We start from the raw sequence: 18,709 nt of genomic DNA, 5'->3' as shown, positions 1-18,709 counted from the left end.
AGTGCTCTAGTGAAAATTGTATTGTTCTGTAGACAGTGTGACACTTCCCTGGTCGGTAATCAATTGCAATTGTCTGCCCTACCTCAATTACTCTAGTCCCACTTTATGGCTAGATGTTCCCTTTCCACTATTGAATGGTTTCTTTCAGCAGGGACACGTTTCTGGATGCGATATGCTACTGGATGTTGCTCCCCAATAATTAACAGTGGTCCCTTAAACAATACTGTCTATGTCTTTTCAAAAGCTCTCTCTGCCTCTTCATTTGATTTCACCATGGTGAGGTTGCTCCTTTTGGTGAGATTAGTAAGTGGAACTGCTATAGTATGTGTATGTACTGTATATACAGTTGTGTTCAAAATAATAGCAGTGTGTTGAAAAAAAGTGAATAAAGCTCAAAATCCTTCTAATAGCATTTATTTCCATACACACAAATGCATTGGGAACACTACACATTCTATTCCAAATCAAAACATGAAGAAAAATATATAAAATTTGTGTTGTCCCTCTAAAAAAATTTAAGAAAAGTGAATATTAGACTGTTCACAAAAATAGCAGTGTTTGTATTCTTCTTTACAAACTCAAACATTCACTATATAAACTGAAAAATGTTTGAAGATTTTGCTTTCCTTTGAATCACTTAATGAATATTTTGTTGTATAAGCACTGTTTCTGAGAACTGCTGTACATCTGTGTTGCATGGAGTCAACCAACTTCTGGCACCTGTGAACAGGTATTCCAGCCCAGGATGATTGGACTACATTCCACAGTTCTTCTCTATTTATTGGTTTTGTCTCAGAAACTGCATTTTTGATGTCACCCACAAGTTTTCTATTGGATTAAGATCCGGGGATTGGGCTGGCCACTCCATAACGTCAATCTTGTTGGTCTGGAACTAAGATGTTGCACGTTTACTGGTGTGTTTGGGGTCATTGTCTTGTTGGAATACCCATTTCAAGTGCATTTCCTCTTCAGCATAAGGCAGCATGACCTCTTCAAGTATTCTAATGTATTCAAACTGATCCATGATCCCTGGTATGCGATAAATAGGCCCAACACCGTAGTATGAGAAACATCCCCATATCATGATGCTTGTGCAACCATGCTTCACTGTCTTCACAGTGTACTGTGGCTTGAATTCAGTGTTTGCGGGTCGTCTGACAAACTGTCTCCGGCCACTAGACCCAAAAAGAACAGTCTTACTTTCATCAGTCCACAAAATGTTGCGCCATTTCTCTTTAGGCCAGTCAATGTGCTCTTTGGCAAATTATAACCTGTTTAGCATGTCTTTTTTCAACAGTGGGACTTTGCGGGGGCTTCTTGCAGATAGCTTGGCTTCACATAGGCGTCTTCTAATTGTAACAGTACTCAGCTGATTGTTGGCTGAGTCCTTGCCATTTTGACTATTCTATCCATTCGAATGGTAGTTTTTCGCTTTCTTCCACGTCTTTCTTTTGGTTGCCATTTTAAAGCATGTGCGATCATTTTAGCTGAGCAGCCTATCATTTTCTGCACTTTTTTATATGTTTACCCCTCTCCAATCAACTTTTTAATCAAGGTACGCTGTTCTTCTGAACAATGTCTGGAACGACCCATTTTCCTCAGAATTTCAGAGAGAAATTATTATTATTATTATACAGTATTTATAAAGCGCCAATGGTTCGCTCAGCGCTGTACATTACAATGGGGACAGAACATGTGACAGAACAATACCAATACAATGCAAAACATGAGGGGATCGAGGGCCCTGTTCTTTTGAGCTTACAATCTAGGAGGGAGAGGATAGTGGTACAGGAGGAGATAGCTGTGGGGGATGGAGTGGTAGGAAGAGTGGAGGAGGTCGGCAGGTTAGCAGGGGGTGGGGTAGGCTTCCCTGAAGAGATGAGTTTTCAGGGTGCGCCTAAAGTAGAGGAGAGTAGGTGATAATCTGATGGGTTGGGGCAGGGAGTTCCAGAGGAACCCTTTCAATTAGTGATTCAATTATACAGAATCAGCAGCATGCATGTCATGACTGTTGGATCTGTTGGATTTCTATTACTCTACTACACCTGCTAGTAAATTATTTGCCATGTAGAAATATCATTTCTACCAAAAACAGTGATTGATCAGGTTAATGATGTCTGACTGCTATTATTTTGAACATAACTGTATATATATATATATATATATATATATATATATATATATATACAGTATATATACCCATGCACAAATAAATGTTCATCTTAATACTATTGTGAGCGATTGTATATAGTATTTACCTTGCATTGTTGGTCAGTGGTCCTTTAAGTTTTTTTTTTTTTTTTGGCCTTGACACTTGCCATGTTAACGCCTGATTGAAGTTAAGTAGTAACAAAGTGCTTAATTAAATGCCTGGAAAAATTCTACAATGTGCAGACTTTATAATTTATAATTTATACAAAGGGACGTGTGATGGCTACAGTACATTGATGTTCTACAGACATGGATCAAAGGCTTTGTGTCTTGCAAGAAAATCAATGACCTTGACCAAACTGTAAAAAAAGGCATCTTGAAAATGAATTCTGAGCAATTTTGTTGAACCTCATAGGAAATCTACTCAATTAAGCTAAGGGAAGGAAATGCATATTAAATGCAGATAAAACTCTTTCTTTTAATTATTTTTGGCTAATTGCAGTACTTTGTGGCTATTCATTTGTAGAGTTGTCCAAACATTCACACTGTAAGAGTAATGGTGACACTTTGAAAGCAGGTATGTAACATAAATGATATTGATTGCATTTTTTATTACCCTAGAAATTTGAGGTCTACAAACAAGTATATTGTAACAGAATGGGTAAGTAGCTAGAGTTTCAGGAAAATTAAACATGTTTCACAGTAGGAAAGTAAAATGTAGTTTTGTTGAAAATCACAATGCCCTAGTCAAGTATATACAGTATGTTATACATTACAATGATTGAAACTACTGTAGCTGTTCTGTATACTTTGAGCAAAACTGATGCAGTGCACTTGCTAATATCTTTCAAACTGAGGTGGTGGGTTCTGATGGAGGGATAAGGAGTATATTAGACAACTTTTCAAATTATGTTGGGCTAAGGCAGGGGATTACAACTCCTTTAAGATCTTGTCATTATGTCATATTAAATTTCCATTAAATTTCAGCCCAGCCTATTTACACATACGTTCACTGGAACTGCAAACATCTAACCCTCTGGATTTGCTATGAACCCACCATGCAGTGAATCTGAACCTCATTCCTATGAGTGATATTATCATTGGATCTCTGTGCCTCTCTATAGACATGTGCACACTGGAAAATTTATGTTTCTTTTTGGATGCTTTTGGTAATTGGACAATTGTGTTTCATCATATTCATTATGTTGAACCAATTCACTTTCAGGATTCATTTCCTATCTTCAGCATTCATGTCATATATTCATTGATCCAGGTGGATATGAAAAATGTTGCAGTTTTTCCGTAAGATTGCTATATATTCAATATATTATCAAATCAGACATATTCTAATAGGACGGATCTGATATTTTCAGACACTAGTCCAACCCACCAACAGAAATGGCATGATATGATTGGACAATACTGACTGGGGTCATGTGCATCTGAATTAATGAACGAATCTCTGAAAATAAAATTTTTAGTCAAAAAACGAATAAAAATGAAACAAATGTCTACTTCTGTATAAATTGCTGGAAGATCATGGCTGGTGGGAGATGCTGGCATGTTTCTGTACAAAGCTTCCAGAAAACATTCTTCTCAAGAGCCCCAAGCCCTTTGCAGACTAAAATTGCACCCAGACCACCTTAAATAATGCCCACATGTGATTCTAAGGCACCATTAATAACCTGAAAACCAATGAATGAAAGAGGTGGGATGGGACAGTGAGGCTTGAGAGGAAAAGGTTAGATGATCCTGGACATTTTCCCAAAAGGAAATTGGTCAGGCTATATCTGGCTTGCTGCAGCTTCTAGTGCACACCATGAGAAACTCACAATGTACAATTTAATCAGGAAAAGCAATTCCAGCAAAAAAGAGACAACTGTGCAAGACTAAAGGTAAGCCTGGAGTTTAGCTTTAAAGGCATCTGACTCTGATGGTTTCAGAAATGTTAGTTGTCATATTTCTACTTAGCCGGATTCCTTTTAAAGGAAACATAAGGGGACAATAGTGGCAATGCCATGACCAGGAAGTGTGTAGGGGAGATGTTGCTTGATATCTATACACTTGATAGCTCAGTCTGATCGTAGACATGATCAGACTGAACCCAGAGATGAAAAATATGGTAAGATAATTTCTGTCTCAGAAAAACAATTTATTTTCTGGGAAATCCTGACAAAACCAATGACTGGAAGAGTTTTCAGAATAACGCCTTAAAAATAGGTTTTTATTGTAGCATCTAATTAACAGCAAGTTGCACCACTAAACATTTAGTAATTTAGACAGATTAAAAATAAAATAAAGAGGGAAGGATGTGCAGCCGGCTCTGGGATTGGCCATTCATCCTTCATCCCTCCAGCCTACATAATGGCAACAAGCCGACCCGCGGGCTATAAAGCCCACAGAAAACAACACAAATACTCACCGGTACCTCCGGAATAATAACCCGATATCAGAAGGCACCAGGACACTCACAGAGACTGACGAGCTTCTTCCAGGCCCAAACAACTAGCAGCCAAGATGGCACCGGCTGCATGCAGGACGGTCCCTCAGCACAGAGAGAGGGACAGTCCACCTACACACCAGACCCCAGGTTTAGAAGATCACTATATGAAGGTGACCCTGGTGAGTCCTCTCCTCCCCTGTCACCCTCTACTTAACACCTTAATATGCTCCCCAAAAAAGGACATCTAATCATTGGAGGAGACTTTAACATGGTAGGAAATCCTCACCTCGACACATCCTCAGGCAAACGCTCATCAAACCAATCGTTGAACCACTTTTTACATACCAACAACTTATATGACATCTTGAGATGTCAACATGGAACTGAACGAGACTACTCTTACTACTCTCCATCCCAATTATCATATTCCAGAATTGACCTACTCATCACAGATAAGTGGACTCATCAGAGATTGGCACCATAACGTGGTTGGACCATGCCCCAATCACTATCACCATAGACACTCAATAACACTCTCCATTTCCTCGCATATGGAGAATAAACTCAACACTTCTGAAGGACTCTAAACACATAAAACATATTTTAGAAGCACATTTTAATGTTTTTTGAAACAACACACCCAACATATCTATAACCACTCTTTGGCCACTTACAAAACATACATGAGAGGAATTCTAATAAAATTGCATTCCCAGATCAATAGACAAAGGAGCTACCAAATTGATGAACTCCTAGCCTTTAATAATATGAAATAGGAAAGTAACAAAAAATCCCCAAACCCTACAAACTTGGCTGCCCTGACCATAGACAGGAACAAACTGCGCTCTCTATTAATATATAAATACGACCTTAACCTTCAAAAAATTAAAGCAAAATATTACTCCCTAGGCAACAAAGCTAGCTCTCTATTAGCTAAAACAGTTAAATATCAACGTCTTAAATCCAAAATTTCCTCAGTCCACCATCCAATCTCTACTGCCCTAACAACAAACCCACTAGACACAGCAAATGCTTTTGCTGACTTCTACCAATCCTTATACAACCTCAAAAATGACCCAGAAACTATCCAGCCAACTACTTCTATTTTCTACAATCAGTTAAACTACCACAACTTTCACCCTCCCAACTAAATACCGTCTCCGAACCGATTTCAACTAAGGAAATCGAATCGATTACAAGAACCCTCCCATTAAACAAATCTCCCAGAGGGGACGGATATAAAAATGAATATTACAAACAATTTGCCTTGGAAATATCCCCTTACCTAGCTAAACTCTTTAATCATGCTGCCAATTCTGACTATTTTCCCACAGAAATGTTGCAATCCCTAATAACGACCATACCCCCAGTATGTCCAAAACTATAGACCCATATCTCTAATTAATACAGACCTAAAACTCTTTGCAAAAATTCTAGCTCACAGACTACTCCCATTTCTCCCTAAACTGATCCACCCAGATCACGTAGGATTCATACCAGGTCGCCAAGCTCCAGATGCCACCAGGAGAATACTTTCCCTACTACATAACCTCCAACTCACTAAACCAACCTCTTTGCTTCTATCTCTAGACGCAGGGAAAGCTTTTGACCTTATACACTGGGGTTTCATGCAAACAGTCCTACAAAAGTTTGGTTACAAAAGTTTGATACAAACATCCATCATGTCTCTATACTCCTCCCCCTCAGCCAAAGTACTAACTGATGAGACACTATCAAAAACATTCAACATCACAAATGGCACTAGACAAGGATGCCCCCTATCCCCTATAGTCTTTGCCCTTCTCATTGAACCCCTAGCCTCAAAACGTAGAAAAGAACAATTATTCTCCGGCATTTTATACCATAGCATTGAGCACAAAATCAGCTTATTTGCAGATGACATTGTAATAATGGTTGCCAATCCACTCCAATCTCTTCCCAAAATCTGCAAAATTCTTCACGTATACACAGAACTATCTTATTACAAACTCAATGAAACCAAATCCTTAATCCTAAACTTGCATACACCCACTAAAACCCAACAATTTCTTACTAAACATTATCCATTTATATGGGAGAAACAATCTGTCCCATACTTAGGGATCAACTTAACCCTAATGACTGACCAACTATACGCTTTAAACCATAAATTGCTCCTCCAAATCATACCAAAAGACCTCCTCAATCTTAGTACCTTTGGATTGTCCAAGCTAGGCCGAGTAGCAGCTCTAAAAATGTTTACACTTTCTATTGCTCTATGTCTTTTGAACTCTTCCCATACCAGTCTCCAACAAATTCTTCTCCAAAATGCAAAAATAATTTGCCCAATTTATATAGGAATCAAAGAAACCCAGATGTGCCACCAACTTGCTAATACATCCAATGAACAGAGGGGGCACTGGACTACCTCATCTAAGATCATATTACATGGCTACCCTACTAGAACAGATATACTTCTGGTGGCACCCGACTTAAGAAAAAATCTGGTCTACAATGGAAACCCTGCTACTACATCCACTAAACTTCAGAACCTACTCCTCCTACAACCTACAAACCAATCTTTTCACTCTTTAAACCATCCAAGCTTCTTTAAAAGCATGGCAAGACCTTCTGGGAAACAAATTTACAGATCCCAAAAAGGTCATACTCCCTCTAAATACACTACACTCTTTGATACTTTGCCTAGACCTAACTCAATGGGAAAAACATGGTCTCCTAACCCTAGCAGACCTTTTTACAAATAACACACTAACTCTGTTCCATAACCTCCAAAAACAATTCTCTCTGCCCATCACAGAATACTTTATATATGAGGATCGTCCATTGCATACAACATACTAACTTATCCTCAACCACCGTTCTACCTAAGGGATCCAACCAATTTTTCACCAACCACAAATATCTGGGTAATGCCATATCCTTTTTCTATACACACATAACCAATATTAAATTTGGTTTACAAACATCATCTCTAAAATCTGGGAAAAGATCCATTCCAAACCCACCACTGAACAAGCATGGAAAAAATCCATCACCCTTACCTATAAATCATCACACTGCAGCACGCACTGGGAATCATCTAAAAATCCTTCACCAATGGTACCTAACCCCTGTCAGACTATCACTATTCTACCCCAACCACTCCTCACTATGCTGGCAATGAGGTGACCCAGGATCTACATTACATATAATGCAGTCCTGTAAATCCCTCAAATCCTTCTGGAATTGCGTCTTACAATTATTTCTGAAATAACTGTGAGACAAATCAGTCCTAACCCTTCACTAGCACTACTACATATTGGTATTGAAAATTTTCATCACGACTCGTGCATTATCATAATCCACATACTCTTTGCAGCCAAAAAACAAAATCACTAGACTGTGAAACTCCATAACATCACCATTCCTTACTACGCTGACTAATGACCTAAATTTCCAATGTGAAATGGAAAAAAGATTTGCCTTTAACAATCTCTCATACCCGAAATTCAAATTCACCTGGTCACTATGGTCAGATCACCCAAAATATACAGTTCAATTTTGATAGCTCAAAGCTACAGAATTTAACTTACCATCAACGCTAGACTGGTATACACTTACCTCTCCCTAACACCCCCCAGGTTTAGACTCTTAGACCCTTACCTGTTACTACCCCACTTCTTCCCTTACCCCCTTCCTTGTTTGTAATCCCCCTTACCCCCTCCTAAGGTTCAACAACATACTCTAATGAATGAATAATGTCTGATAATCACATGTAAACCATCTACTTCCACACCCATAGAAGTGGAACCTCAATAAACTGTACAGTATTGCTATATTGTATGAATATGAAGCTGTCTATTGTACCCTGTTTATACTCATTTTGAAAAATTGAATAAAGAACATTCAAATTAAAAATAAAATAAATATTTATACGAGAGTATACAATAAACAGATATTAATCTTAACAATTTTACCATAAAAAATTTCTAGTTGTGAATTTTCAGACTTAGGTACTTTACATGTGAGTTCGACTTTACAAGCACTCCTACAGTTAACTGTTGGAGTTCACGAGTGGTTTAAATTGCAAAAGAACTGCTGGAATTTTTGAAAGGTCAAATTTTGACGTGTCCAATTTCAACCTAGATAACTATATAACTATATCCAATTTTTATGAGAATATTGGGACACAATTTCCTGCATGTTCAAAACCTACATAAATGCTATTTCAGGAACAAGGGTTGTATTCCAGGGAATTATCTAACTCCCTTTTCAATCTCTTTAGTTTTCTACTGCTACATAGATAATATCTGATTGCTCACTGCAAAATAGAATGGAATGAACTCAGGAGCAGACCAGTCTGCCTCATCAGAAACAAATTAAAAAGTTTCATCATTTACATTCTGTGATGTTCTTTATATCATCTTGCCACCAATAAAAGTGTGGATAGCAAATTAATTTTGAATATTTCATGAGACCTAATTTTGAAGTTCATCATTTTACCTGTTAAATTCTAATTTACTCATAGTCACAAAGGAGAAGGCAGAGTTTGTCATTGCACAGCACAAGCAATGTTCTTTGGCATTACTGAAAGAGAAAAACCTTTATAAACATTTTGATTAATTCCTGCAGGTGAAAGGGCCACAGTATAGTGCACTTGACAATTGAATGTGCTTTATGTAATACAATTGCCCTACTTTAGTTGGTGATTATGTAAAGTACACATCTACAAAATGTGCACAAAATATTTCTCTTTTATTCAGCAGTTCCATTGTCTGTTATGGCATTTCTAGTCTTTGTTTTTTACTTAATAGGTCCTTTTTGTTTTCTCAAATAAAAAGTTATGACTCTTTTAACAATCACGCTGATGGTCATAAAGACCCATCCTGTTCTCAGAGATTTAATCTTTCAGGTCATTTCAGTAGTAGATCTTTATCCCCCAATGATCTGGTTCTTCAGTCATCATAATATAGCTATGTCTTACATAATGGATAACAGACATGCTTCTATGAATGTTCTGAATTTGAAAGGAAGTTCCCATGTAACTATATCAACTGAGATTAAGATGTTAAATGAAAATTCCAGTGTATACCCATGTTATTTAAAACAATGCATAAATGCAAAATGACTGCATAATGTAATGTCATTATAGATATAGAGCACATTAAAAGGCTAAAAAGAGTACATTAAAATGCTAAAAATCTGCTTACTCTGGCTTTCAGTTTAAGGTTACTTTCACACTGATTCACGGCAAAACTGCATATGTGTTTTTGCTGTGTTTTTCTCATGTTTGCCATGTGACTCAAAAACAGCATCAAAAATGTACTGTGGGTGCTTTTGCCACATTTTTGCCACATTTTGCATTGATTTCAATGGGAAGGTGCGTTTTATTGCTTTTTTTACCACACCAAACCTTCACCAAAAATGCAGCAAGCAGGGCTTTAACCGCTTACCCTCCAGAGTATTTACCCCCCTTCCTGACTAGGCCATTTTTTGTGATATGGTGATTCATTACTTTAACCTTCCTGGAGGTATTCCAGAGTGTAGCTTGGGGTAAAGTTTCAGCACCACAAGCGGTAATCCCGAGATACACTCGGGAATACCTTGCTGCGCTGCTCCTGGATCTGTTCTTCTCTTACCTTGTCCTGCGCTCCCGCGATGCCCCCCTGCAGTGTCCCTGGCAATGTCCTCTGGCCGATGCCGGCATCTGTCTCCCGGGTTACATTCCCTGGTGGGAAATTTTAAAAGTGACATTCACTAAATTCACTAAAATCACATAGTAAAACATTACTGTTTCAGACCATTTCACAAACATTTTGTCCCGAGTGCTTTTGTCCTGTGCCCTCCCTGTATTTTTACTGTTCTTTCTGCCTGGAAACTGAGAAAAGTCCATGGCTTCCAAAAAGCGTCCCTTTAGGTCAAAAGCGGTTTTAGACCAGCTAGAGAACAGTGATAGTAAATTAGAACCACTTGCAGAATTGAGTGATAATGATTCGTGGGGAAATTTGTCATCAGACACTGAAAATGATTTTGTGACTTTGCTCAGTGATGTGCGAACTTGGCGCTCTATTTCAAATTTCAGTGTTTTTGGCTTTATTATATTATTTAATTAAATGTATTATTATTATTATATTATTATTTTTTATGATTATTTATTAAATTATAATTTATGATTTCATGTTTCAAATTTTAATGGAACGTTTACTAGACTCTTGTTCGGACAGATTTCAGTAAGTTATTCCTAAAAATTACAGGCCTACAATAAAAAAAACTACATATGTCCATGCAAAAAAATGTACCACTTTGAGCACAGAAATATGGACATAATCAGACCGCTAGGGAGGCTACCTGACAATTGCACGGTCATTCATAGCTGTACCCAAATGAAATTTATGGCCTTTATTCCCCACAAATAGAACTTTCTTTTGGTGGCATTTGATCACCTTTGCATTTTTTTATTTTTTGCGCTATAAACAAAAAAAGACCGACAATTTTGAGAAAAAAAACAATATTTTTGACAGTAAAACAATTTTAAAAATCAAATTTTGTCATAAATTTAGGCCAAAATGTATTCTGCTACATGCCTTTGCTAAAAAAAATCCCAATACGTGTAAATTAATTGGTTTACGTGAAAATTCTAGTTTACAAATGGCGGTATATATACTGGAATTTTTTTTTTTTTACTAGTAATGGCGGCAATCAGTGACTGCGGAGGGCATTCTGACACTGGGGAGAACTGACTTTGTGTCCCTGACATCCCCAGTGACACCAATCCAATACAGTGATTAATGCTCATAAAACTGTGCAAATGGCACTGGCCAGGAAGGGGTTAACATCTGGGGCGAATAAAGAGCTAACTTTGGGTTGTGTGTGTGCTTCACTGTAAGCACATTGTTTTGTATGGCTCTGCTATGCACAGCCATAGAAAGCAGTGTGCAGGAGCTGACAGGGGAGAGATCTGTGTTGTTTATACACAGGTCTCTCCCCCGTCGGTAATACTCGGCGATCACTGGGTGTTGGAAAGTAATCACTGGCCGGGACCCGATGATTGACAGCCAAGGCCGCAAATGGCGGCGCAGGTAGGGCACTCGCGTGGCTTGCACATGCCCCCTACCCGGAATTGCAAAATCACGTATATACATGTGATTGATTTGTAGCAGTATTTCTGCTTTAGGGTGGAGGTGAACAGATTAGTGTGAAGAGTTCCGTAGGAATACATGGTCACATGTTTTTCTTCTGTTTTTTTTTTTAACACAGAAGCAGAAGAAAAATGGATCAGTGTGAAAGCTGCCTTAAAGTCACCTATCAACCATCAATACTGTGGTAGAGTTGAGTTACAGTCAGTTACTTTTTGTAAATTATTAGAATAAGATGTTGCAGTAGCAAGCCTCCAGAGATAGTTAAATAAATACAGTATGTATTAGCAAGCCATCTTTACCAATGGTACGCTTCATTCATTTTACTTTGAAAGAACTTAGAAACATCTAGTTAACAAGTTGGTAAAAAGATTTATTGGACAGTAGTGGGCCATTCACATTATTATTATTATTATTATTATACAGTATTTATATAGCGCCAATAGTTTGCTCAGTGCTGTACATTATAATGGGAGACGGTACACAAGACAGTACAGTAACAATACAGTGCAATACACGAGGGGTTGAGGGCCCTGCTCCTTGGAGCTTACAATCTAGGAGGGAGGGGATAGTGGTACAGGAGGAAATAGCTGTGGGGGATGGAGTGGTAGGAAGAGTGGAGGAGATCGTCAATTAGGTGAGGGCAGGGTAGGCTTCCCTGAAGAGATGGGTTTTCAGGATGCACCTAAAGGTGAGGAGGGTAGGTGACAGTCTGATGGATTGGGGTAGTGAGTTCCAGAGGATGGGGAAGCCCTGGAGAAGTCCAGGAGATGGGCATGGGAGGAGGAGACCAGGGAACTAGAGAGTAGGAGGTCTTGTGAGGAGCGTGAGTACATTTCAGGTGGTATATGGATATCAGGTCGGTGATGTAGTTTGACGTACAAAGCTGTTCATAACACTGCCCCAATGTTATTAATTTGAATTCTATGCGTTGGGCAGTTGGAAGCCAGTTGAGAGATTGGCAGAGGGGGGTGGCGGATACAGAGCGGTTAGTAAGGTGGATGAGTCTGGCCGCAGAATTCAGGATATTCTCATGACATATCAACTGTGTGGACACTGTTTAGCTTAATATACTAAACTAAACCTTTCTGCCCCAAATCCACAATATAAATACTAAGCATTACAAAATGCATGTAAGTAGCAAATAATTGCATTTAAATATGCAACTGTGGAGCTCATTTTTGGTGGACAGCAGATATCACTATCAGCGATCCATCCCATTAATAAAAATTGGGTCACTGTGTATAGCCCACCAAGTCCCACTGGGTTTTCTCTATTCATGGTAGCAGACAGAGCTCTGTGATTAAATTAGAGCTGGACAGGTAACTTTGACAGGAGACATGACCTGTTTTTTCTCCTGTTTTCTTTGTTTCTTTTTAAATTTTCTATTACCACTCATTCATGTGCTTTCAACAGCGTCAGAGTCCCAAGACTGATGAAGAACAGAGCATGTTTGTTTTATCTATCTGTTTTGTGTATGGTCGGTGTGCAACCATACCATTAATTTAAATGAGCATCTAAAAGCACAGGAGTAGAAAGTCATGTTAATATGAGTTAGAAGCTGAAGACCACTGGTTATATATATAACAGGCTATGTATATATTGAACCAATGGGACTTTTAGAATAAGACAAGTTCAAGAACAAAATTCAGGTTGGAGTTAAAAAATGAGGATTAAAATCAACACAAGTAGATTGGGGTATATGCTAAAATTTCACATTCAAATATGAGAAAATCAAATGCCTCCTGCTGGTAAATATAACAATGTCAAAAAATGTTGAATACACTTGTAGTAGTATGACTCCCTAAAGAAGTGACCATGCTGGAAACTCTCTTTTTTAGAGTTTCCAAAAGATAAAATAGAAAGATGTTGGAAGGTGTTTGATCCTACCTGCTATTTGTTACTTTCGTTTGAGAACAAGCTGACAGTCCATAGAAAATATTTTCAGAGCCTGTAAGTCTATTTTTTTTACTCAAATTGGCCTTCAGACTTGTTTGAGGAAATGTGTGTACATTACATGTTGCATACAGGTCACATCTTATATCAGAATTTCAAAACTATGTCTCCCTAATTTACAGAACAAATTAGGAGTCTGGTACGGAGGATATGCTTCACATACAAGAAAATATATGGAATATCCTAAAGACTACAGACCATATATCAGAAGCTATTTGAGAGTGTTGTTCACACAGCCAGTCCTATCAGAAGAATCCAAATAATAGTTAAAATATGAAATCTATAACACTATAGTACTATAGAGTATAGCCAACATTGCCTCTTTGGAAGACATGTCACTATCAAACAAAAAAAAAAAATTAAGTGGATATTAAGTCAACCTGTAATAGCATGGAGCCTGTGGATATAGAATCAAAAGGAAAAGTATGGGTTTAGGGAAAGAACAGGAAGGGTGCTTTTGGTTCTCGGGACACAAGGCCAACAGAATACTAACAATAGACCAGCTTTAGGGCTCCATTATAAAGTGGTGGATATATCAAATAAGATATAACAGATCCCAATGAATCCAGGCTTATTGGAACTTTTCTAGCATGTTATCAATTCTGGTTGTAAGTTTTCCCATGAGCGTTTTTTTCTTTTTTCTTTGGGAGATTTTGTTGGCCCTCCTCAAAAGTGGTTTCTGTGTCTTCACAGAATCTCTCCCTTCTCTATATAGTTTCCCATTTGTGCATATATAAACGCTTTGGGTCTGGTTCTTCGATATAAGTGATGATACATGTTCAGGTAGCTGTAGAAAGCTGTACCTTTAGACTTCTTTCTTAGCAAAGTTCCATATTTTATCTGAAGAAAAGCAGCTGATACTCTAAGAATGAGTTAAGCAGAACTTTCATCTTTCCTGTCTATCAGACCTTAAAATTAATTGCTAATGTAGCCAATAAAAATGTAATCTTTGGAACAACACAGTCACCGCCTGAATTAACAAATAACAAAATCCCCAAAGTTTTTTGACTAAAACAAATAGAAAAACTGTGACTGAAAGCCTCAGTCAACCTAAAAAATATCTACTTTTCCTTGGCGTTCTTTGTAAAATATATTCAATGCATAAGTGAAGCAGCACACCAGGGTTTTCTCCTCACGTATGTTTGTGAACACATCAGGTCTAGTCCACTGAACTCATGCATATTAGATTCATACTCTGAAGTAATGGCAGTCTATTCAGATGCGAAATTCTGTTTCTAGTATTGGTGAAAAGAAACACTTTTGAGTGGTTCTGGAGTTTGAATTTGTCCTACAAAATCTGCCTGCCCTGTTGTTAAACAAGGTAATGAAATAAAGATAAAGATATTTTGGCATATGTGACAAGAGTAGTAAACATGGAGTGAAGTTTACACAAAAATATTTATTTCCTTTTTATCAATTGTAAAAGCAACACTTTTATTATTATTACTACAGTTAGGTCAATGCAGGAATGGCAATCTGAATATAACATCAAAGTAGGCAATGTACACAGGCAATGTACACATTAACAAAACTTTGTGATTTGGCAGTATCTACATGTTAAGTATATACAAGTATGAAATACACACCTTAAAGCTTAGAAAAGTGGATAGGAAACTTTGGACCCTGACTATTCTTTGTGATTCTTTTGTATCCTTGGTATTGTTATCAAATACTCTGGTAAAGGTGTTGGTATAAAAAAATCTGAATTTTGGGCTGGCACTTTCTATACATCATAGAGCTTCCACAATCACCTTGAGTTGTGGTAAGGATAAGCAATTATGAATTGAAGCACCACACTGTAACCTTCAAGTCTGGGCATAAGTTTAATCCAAAGATCCAAATCCAAAGATAAAATATTTGTAAAGGCTTTACATGTTATCATTTAAATAGTTTGCTTGAAGTTGACTATTACAGAGTGGCACTTTAATTTTTAATCATTCATATACATTGCAAAAGGCAGTTTATTTGGTCTGCTGTGTTAAAGCCAAAAAACTAAATTGAGAATAAAAAATTAAAAGATTAAATAACCAAAACAGCATTTCTTGCAATATTCCCTTTTAATAAATAAATTTTCTCTGCAATGCATTTTTTTCTGCCATAAGATGCACCCTCTATCTGATGGAAAGCATCATTCAACCAACTTCCTCTGAGCCTAACTGTTATGGATCTGCCCCAGCCTGTTACTGGACAGTGAAATCAGAAGCAGCCCAGTGATTTCACTGTCCAGTAACAGGCTGGGGCACTATGCTTTCGCTTCCTGCAAGCATGCCTCTTGTTGACTGGATCCTTCCTCAAGAGGTTGACATCATGTTAATTTCAGGTACTTTTACTGCTTGCAATGATGTATTAATAATTACAAAGCTGCATTATATTATTATATTGTGTTTAATTGTATCTGCCTAGAATTTAGCTTTAAGAATGTATTTGTATTATAAACAGTTTGAAATAATTCATAAAAGCTGTTAAAGCAATATAAAGAAATGGCACTTAGTGCTCTTAAGTATACTTAGTATACAGGGATATACTTTGTTCATATTTTATGACTGAGGTTTACAACAACTTTATTTCTCGGCTATCACCATTAATCACTTCTGACAAGTTTTCCTAACACCAAGTGAAAAATGGCAACAGGGGAGGGATCTCCAGCAGAATGACTACCTCAGTTCTGTTCCTGTGAGCTGTGTGGAGGGGGGTGTGTACCTTTCCTCCACTCACCTTGCTGATATCTACAAAGCATAACTTGAGCTCTCTGCCCCCTTTATTCTGAACTCTCAGACAAGCTTTTCAGTTAAGCACTTTGAATGGATGCAGAGAAGAAAAGACTGCAGACAGGTACTGTACATATTATGTACAAGGATTTGTTTCATCTCTGTGTATCACTTCACTGGATATATGTAAGGGTTTACAATCACCGTGACCTGGTTTCAGTCTTGCACCAAGTCTATCCCCACCATCAGGGGCTCTGGTGAAAAGGCAGGCTGGGACTTAGACTCCGCGTCCTGGGGAATCTCGTTCTGTGGGTCACTAGAGATCCTGCTAGGCGGTAAATGACAATAATATCAGAACAACATTAAAAGGAGTTATGGTGAGGCACTATTGGTCCCAGCTGGTTATACTTTGACTTACACATATACCGCTCTTGAAGGCTAATTTCTATGATAATCCTCAATACTGTAAAAGCCAGGTGGATGGAGGGCCGTTAGGCTCTGCCCTTTTTCAAGATGTGTTCAGCAATTGGAAATTTGGAAATGTACCTAGATCATAAGAGGGACTGTACCTTTGGCGGTACAGATCTATATGCCAACTATTATTCCCAGCAGGATATTTCCAACTATAAACAAGTGGGCCTGACCATTGACTGTAATCTTTCAGCGCAAGATTTACTGCGGCTGACAAGTTGCCGATCACTATATGTGCTCCAGTGCCCTACCAAGGGTACTACCCAAGTTGTGAATGTATGCTCAATTAAATAACCTCTGCTGTAGCCTCATGCATAATGAGGAAGCCTAAGAGAAACTTGTTGAATCATGAGGACTCCCCACCGCGAAGATTGCTGTAGATACCATAGTATCAATGTTTTGACATGCGTATGCTATTTTTGTGGTAGAGTGAGTCAGCAGGAGGAAGCATTGGTATTGACATTGAGCAATTTTATCATAGACATTTTTAATGTTGTTCTGATGTTATGAAAAAAAATGTGTACTTTTATACAAAAAAAGTGTGGGTTTCTCTTCAATGTCAGTAAACCCCTATATATTCTTGATATACATCTATCATTTATGGATATGCCAACTGAGCAGTCTAAATCAGTTTCTAAAGATCTATAATAGGGCACATGCGCGGCCGGCTCCGGAGATGGACGCTCAGTGAGGAGAGCTCCGTCCTCCCGCCAGCCTGACAGAGGCACACTCAGACACCAGGGAATCAAATCACCGCCGACTGCTCACTTACCCCTCGCCATCCGAACGGGCGATGATCTGCCGCCGCAAGACCCCAGGGAATCCAGGGAAAATAACTAGCTTCTTCCCTGCAATCTCCTCAGGCTCCCAAGATGGTGCTGGCTGCACAGTAAACGGTCTCACAGCACAGCAGGAGGAGAACACAGGATCACAGACAGCATATCACCCAGATGCTAGGCTGAGGAGATCCTTATACCCAGGGGACCTGGGTAAGTTGTCTCCCCCACTGTCCCCCACATCTAGTATCCCTGTTAAATCGAGGCCCAGACTGGACACAGGATCACCCCCTGACAGACAGTCATCCTCACCAGCCGCAATTCTGACAGAAAGTGCTCCATCTTTAATTGAATCCTACCCTGCCTCTGACCAGCCTATCACAGAGATTGCCATGAAAAACATGCTCCTATCTCTGCGCCAAACAATACATAATGACATGATGACATCATTATCGCAAATCTCAAATACGGTTCAAATGCATGAGAAGCGCATCCGCCATATTGAGAACAAACTAGGAGAAATGTGTACCACACACAATGACCTCATAGATGCCCACACAGATCATACAGATGACACTGAACAAATGAATCTCAAATTGGCAGATTTAGAAGATCGCTCCAGGCGAAACAACATCAAATTCCGTGGCATACCGGAATCCGTCACCTCAGAAGCCATTGTCCCATATATTCAACAGGATATGAAAAATGTAATCCCTGCCCTCACAGACGTGGAGCTTGCAATAGATCGAGCACATCGAACCCCCAAACCGTCATTTCTACCAGCGTCGGTACCCAGAGATACACTGGCGCGTATACATTTTTATCATGTAAAAGAAAAAATTATGCTCGCAGCAAGAAATTCCACCACAACTCCCTCAGACCAAGCAAACATTAAATTGTTCGCAGACCTATCCAAAGCCACACTTGCCAACCGTAAAAAGCTTGTCACCATAACTAAAACTTTACGGAACCATGGGATTGGATACCAATGGGGCTTTCCCACAAAGCTAAATGTCAAACACCAAGGCAAATTTTACATAATCAAATCTCTAGAAACAGGCATCGAGTTGCTGAAAACATGGAACATCA

General features: G+C 38.5%; 1 pseudogene; it reads right to left on the bottom strand.

Moving 5' to 3' along the window:
• The window catches only part of LOC149474374 (uncharacterized), a 29,075-nt pseudogene extending 11,449 nt beyond the window's left edge, over positions 1-17,626 (bottom strand).
• Positions 17,627-18,709: the final 1,083 nt, after the last annotated feature.

The sequence above is a fragment of the Staurois parvus genome, unplaced genomic scaffold (assembly GCF_062004578.1).
Source record: "Staurois parvus isolate SC_StPar_1 unplaced genomic scaffold, SC_StPar_1.0 ptg000006l, whole genome shotgun sequence".
NCBI classification, from domain to species: domain Eukaryota; kingdom Metazoa; phylum Chordata; class Amphibia; order Anura; family Ranidae; genus Staurois; species Staurois parvus.
The sequence above is the reverse complement of the archived record's forward strand: the minus strand, read 5'-3'. Positions and strand labels throughout refer to the sequence as shown.